The sequence below is a fragment of the Tinamus guttatus genome, unplaced genomic scaffold (assembly GCF_059628265.1).
Source record: "Tinamus guttatus ecotype Peru unplaced genomic scaffold, ASM5962826v1 Tinamus_guttatus_pri_ptg000056l, whole genome shotgun sequence".
Taxonomy (NCBI): domain Eukaryota; kingdom Metazoa; phylum Chordata; class Aves; order Tinamiformes; family Tinamidae; genus Tinamus; species Tinamus guttatus.
In genome coordinates this window covers 5,923,248-5,929,419 of record NW_028288590.1, presented here as the reverse complement: position 1 = coordinate 5,929,419, position 6,172 = coordinate 5,923,248, and positions in this window count along the sequence as shown.

Here is a 6,172-nt window from a genome sequence, read left to right as displayed (position 1 = left end):
CCATCTACATAATTGTGACATTCACAAATAAGGTCCTTGGCCTGTAAAACATACTGGAGTAAGTCAACATGATGACTCGTTTTAAGAAGCACAGTGAATGGTTATGTTTTTTAAACACATTAAGTGGTACATTTAAGTCAATGTTTTAGTATGAAGTGGACAAACAGGCCATTGTTTGTCCATTTTTGGACAAACAAGCACAATGGTTAAAGCTTGTCACATGATTTCTGAACTGGTGCTGCAAATTGCAGCTTTTTTGCTGCAATTGCATCCTACATCTCCCAGCATAGGAAGGAGAACCCACCCCTTGGATAACCAGAAACTCCTCGCATGAAGAAGCCCGAAGAGTGATGCAACATGAGCTGTCACCTCACTTGTATCTAGCATGTCCTTATTCAGCCGTCACGCTCTCCCTGCCACATGCAACACACGTGCTTGGTGGGATCAAGGTCTTTGCAGGATATCAGATTGCGTCTCCTCCTTTGGTTTAAGTTCTGTGTGAAAATGAGATTAACTTTAAAACAGGAAACATCTCTAGAAGTTGGCACTGAGACACCGCAATGCTAGAAACTTAGAAAATAGGAATAGGAAATAGGGTACAGTAGCAGGAACCGATATAAGGGTCCTATTTTGGCCCAGATTAAATTTACTGTGCCTGTGTGAAGCAGCAAGACAGCACAGGACACTAGGACCTTTATGACAAAGAAGGTTTTAGGACAGAGTGGGAGCATGAATAGAAAACTGTCAAGTCTTTGAAATGTGAGACTTCGGAGGTAGCTTTGTGTGAGAAGTGCATTAAGTAACCCTATCGCAGTGATCTGGAAGGGGAAACCAGGGGAAACCCTCTGATGCCAATTATCCTAAAAAGGTTCTGGAGAGATGAAATGGGGTCTCCCTGCTGTTTTGGTCTTTGGCCGCTCTGCTGACACGGGCAGCATGGGTGTCGAAGATCTTGTGCTTTAAGTACCTGGCTCGCTTTTAAGAATCTGATTAAAGCAGATAACCTCAGATAACATGAGGAATTAATGCCTTGAATACATTTGGGGCGATTTCCAAGTTCATGAGCTACATACAGGTCAGTCCTTTCCAAGCCACTCAGCCCCCAAGATTTTTGATTTTCACAGAACTGATGATCTTTACTTGGCATTTCCTCTGTCCTATTTGTATTTCGACTTAAACCACTTATCTGTATTAATTGTGGCTGTAATCTCTTCAGTTGCTCAGTCCATCACAGGGGACAGAGGTAAGCCTAGGATAGAGGAACATTAAAGAATTATTGGGACTTTACATTAGACATCACATATTTTCCTTAATAATTCCTTAGATTCTACATCCTCTAGATGTTTACAGTGTTTTATAAAATGAGTATTCTCTTCTTGCTTGTTCCTCTGACCCTCCACACTTCTCTATCCTTCCAACTTAGTCCGCAGAAAGGAGGTAGACTCCTCGCTCTTAGCTCTTCAACTCTGAATACTCTCAAGCTTGTAGCCGTGCTGTATAGTCAAGCTCAAGGTCTTGCCTGTAAGCAACTACACACACGTGTGAGTCATGTCAGTCAGGTTTAACAAGGCCTCGCTGGCTCTGCAAACGCGATGGCCCCACAAAGGATGTGCTTAGACCTAGAGCAACCACGGGCAGGCCCCCCGACACCGTTCAGCACGGCGGCCATTTTAGTGCTGCTCTCTTGGGTAGCTCCCTGTATTGTGCTTTACTGCTGGTGACATTACAGCGGGTGGCATAAGAAGCCACAAATGGTTACTTTACAATCCAAACCTGTCCCTAAGCTCTGCGGTCTGTTTTACCAACTGTGTCGGTCTAATTTAACCGCAGCTTGAGGTGGGACTTTGTTTCGCACCTGTTGACGTGCACAGCACTCGAGCAGCCCCTGGCCACTGCTTCAGCCCCTCGAGACGACCCGAGGAAAGGATGGACCCACTGCAGCCAGGGCTGGAGGGCTGTTGGCTGTAGCAAGGCAAGCCCAGGGGCACTCGGCTGCCGCTCGCGTTGCTTCCCCTTTCTTGCTGCGCAGCCAAGCGCCTGGCGAAGCTCTCGGAAGGCACGGACTTGTCTGCTGGGAAGCTGGTTAAGACAACGATCTCCTGCACAGAAACTGCTCAGCAACCGCCTAATGGTCACCAGAGAGACACCAAAGGTCCGGGCTGGTGCCCCAGCTTTGTCCGTCCAAGTCCCCCAGGCATTCAGGCCCTGATCAGGGGGGAAGGCCTAATCCAAATGAGCATTCATCTTGCTTCAAGTGAAAAGGTCACAAGAGCAAGTTATTCAATGAGAGCTTTTTTTTTTTTTTTTAATGCCAGCAAAAAGCTTCTTTATTTATTTTCAATGCTAACTTAAGATACACAGCAACACTTAAACATGCAAACCTTCACCGTGATTTTTGAAAGCGATGTCAGCTTTTAGATAGATGACAAATCCACACGGACTATCAGCCCCCTACAGCTGTGTCCATAGCAATATGGACAATGCCACACAATAGTGTCCTTAAACTGCATAAAGGCAAGTGACAACACCACAGAATGAAGCAATAATGTATTGGAGTGGCTCACAATCAATCTTTAACATGTGTTATCCATTTGACTGCAGGTGTAAATCAGCATTTCAATGTCCACTCGCAAATTTCAGGCTGCACGGTTACGCATTCGAGTAGCAGAGCGCAGGAAAAGCCCAAGTGCATTGCTAAAGTAGGCTGAAGTTCCTGCAAGGCAAGGAGAACAAGAAGAGAAGTTCTACGTCAGTACACCAGCGTTGGCACTACGATGTATATTTCATGATAGAGTATTACTAAATGACATTAAATATTTAGCGGGAGCTCAGTGTGGGCACAGCCATCGTTTCTTTGTGCTTGGCTGGCCCTGCTGCTGTACGTGCTGCCCGGGTACGTGACAGCAGCATTGAGCTCCCCGACTGTACAGTGTGACATGAATTAACATTGCTCTTCTTTGAAGAGATGCAGCCCACATTTGCTGTGGTTTTACTTAGCTGTGCCACCTAATGGCCGTGCATCAACTTCTTCTCCCTTTAATTTCCGTATTCAGAAAAAATGAGAAAACTATCTGCTGCCATTAATTGTACTTGGAGCTCTTTGAAAAATAAGCACATCTTGTACTTTTTCAATAGAAACCAAAGATTGAAAGTTTTTGAACTATTTTTTCATCCCCTCTCATATTAATATGAAATCAATTCAACTTAAGACTTGGGAATTAACATTCCATTGAGCTGTGTCAAAGTGGTTCTTCCCCTTATTGTTATAATTTGGCTGCATGAAGTTTTCTACCAGCTCACTTGTGACGACTGTTTCAGTACAATGGAGAAAAAAGAACATGGCATTTTGTTTTGTTTTTTATGGGAGCCTTGAACTGGCAAAATATAAAACTATTTTGAATGCTGTTCTTAAGAGAGCTGCAGCTTTTTTAATGATATCCCAGTTGTGTTTTTTTTTTTTTGTCTTGGTTTACTGAGAAAATTTAGAGCAAAATTAAAAGCTTCTGCTTATTCTCGTGCACAACTGCATAACAGAAACCACTGTGACACATGCACATGAAAAATACACACTAACTTTTCCTAACCAAAGAGGTAGCTGCCTGCCAAAAAAATGCACGTGCCAATAGAGCCAAGGCCCTTTGCAAATTCTGCCATGTCAATCCCATGATACTGTTTTCCAGAGAGCAATCTGTTGGTCTGCAGGAAGGCTGGTGATAGCGGGTTACAGGGTAGGATTACCAGGGCAGGCAGGTGCAGCCGACTCTCTCCTCCCTTCCCGTGACAAACAAGGAGCCTGACAAATGAGCGCTCTCTGTACTGCTGTGTGAGCAGCAGCTCTGGAGAGATTGGGAAAATAATCATATTATTTTCTGCATTCACTAGTTTAGCAGCTAGTTTGCATTTGAACTGTGTTACCTTTTATTTAGGAATATACAGGGATTGCCAGAGGAAAATGGAAAACGTATCTTCCGGCCTCTTGCTGCATTGCACTAAGTTGCTCTTGTTCCCTCTCCACAGACTTAGTACAGTGAGCGATTTATTACTCCTTATGCAGAAGATAAGTTGTTGAAGCCCAAGACATCCTGCACATGTTCTGTTTATTTTAAGCACCTCTACTTGAGGGCAATGGCAAGTGCCTAGGCCCAGCTTTGCTGTGTACGTTTTAACAAATATTCTTTCCTACCCATTTTTCAGGTCTCGGGTGGAAGTCCAGCCACAAGACAGAAGATGACAGCCTAGGCACACTGCCCTGAAGTGAATGTGGCAGCAGTGAGGGGTAAACTAACTTACCCGTAACTTCTTCACAGGATGAACGTAAGAGCTTTCAAAGACTAAGCTACATATTTTTTGGTTGATTCTACATTTGCTTTAACTTAAGGGATAACACCAGCAGTGGAAGGGGAAGAGCAGATGAACAAATGTAGCAGCTCTGTATGTTTCTACTGATACGAAGCGGCAACCATACAAGCTCTGAGTACTTTATAAGGAGGGTGGGTTTTCCATTTTGTAGTCCAGGTAAAATTATATCTACTGTTAAAGCACTTTTATGAGCACTACACATGCACGTGGTCATGCTTGCTCCCAGAAGCTAACTTTATCACTGCAAACAGATGCAGAAACCGAATGAGTCAGTGTCCTGTATTCACTCCTGCAACTCCAAAAATACAGGTTTTCAGTCCTGAAGTACTGTCGCCAAAGCAAGAATTTGACTAGTCTGTTTGTGTAGGTATGTTCACTCCAACTCTAACAGAAAGGAATCTCTGGAGCCTCTTCAAACCATTCAGCTGACAGGACTGAGCAGCTCCTTTTTATGCTTGTTTAAAATTTACTCAAAAGCCAAGGTCTAGATACACCAGCCATGTACTCTTTTCTTAAATACTGACACATTCTTTTATACATTTTTAGCTACTTAAGGCAAGAAGCGTTCGACTCCATAAGGAAGGGGAGGTAGGCAAACCAGCCATACTGCCAGCAAGTGTGACAAAAAGCATTGCTAGCGCTGTGGTGAAATGCATGCTGAAATAACTACCCGTTCTGAGAGCAGGCCAGGGACCGGCCCACCATTCAGCACCAAACCCTTGCTATTCAAAAGACAGAGCTGTCCCAATCAATCCCTTGATTTTTGCTCAGAAAACTTCTGCTAGCAGCTACCAAGTGGTGTGGGGAACACATTCCCGTAGCTGATGTCTGCACGTGAGCCTTCCTTAAGCCAGTCTAAGACCCTGCTGCTGCCAAGAGGTTGTTGAGAAAGAGAAAGGGCCCCTTCTGGTAGCACAGAGTGCTTGTGCTGGATTATGTATCATATCAAACCTTTTGTCTCAACTGTAAAATACGGACAAAACCCCTGACCTGAGTGGGCTTACTTGTGAGGCGTCGTTTAGCAATGAGCAACAGCTCGGAGTTACCTGGAAGCAGGAAGCTAAGGGCTACGGTCTGGCGATGGAAAATCCAGCCTGCTAATAACTGCCATCCTAGCATGAATGGTAAATAAAAAGCACATTGGAATAAAATATCCTACATTCCCAGCTAGCCCATCAAAGTGCTCAAGCGAATAATGAAACCCACGTGCTGCTCAGTTCCCCAGAAACGCTGTCCTCTCTACACGACATGACTGCCATGAATTAGGCTCCTGCAAAAAAAGTTACCAAAAAAGTATAGACAAAAGGGCTTAACCAAAAGGTGTTTTTTTTATTATTTTATTTTTGTGGCTAAGTTTGTATAAGACAGTAAAGTGGATGTGTAACCTTTTGCTCTTACAAAATAAGCCTTTGCAATAGTGATTCAGCAATTTCAGCAGAGAGGGCAACATTCAGAGAGACAAGACTTAGACAAGATTTGAATATAGAGGGCAGAAGGACATAGAAAGCAAATGTGGAGAAGAAGAAATAGAGGCAATTGGAGGTACAGGTCCCTATGGCCACTGAATTCATGGTTAAAAAAAACCAAAAAATCTCTGACCTTCAACCAGTACCCATCCACCTACTTTACCTGCACACTAAATAGACTGAGTGCCAACATCTAGGATCCATCTGGCCTCTGATTCCAGGACAGCACCATGCCAAAGACAGGAGTGCAAAGATGCAAATGCAGAGCCCACTGCTTCCCCAGGTGCCCAGGAGCTGTGCCCTCCCCAGCAGAGAGCAGCAAACATGTCACGGGGTATGTGGTGGCT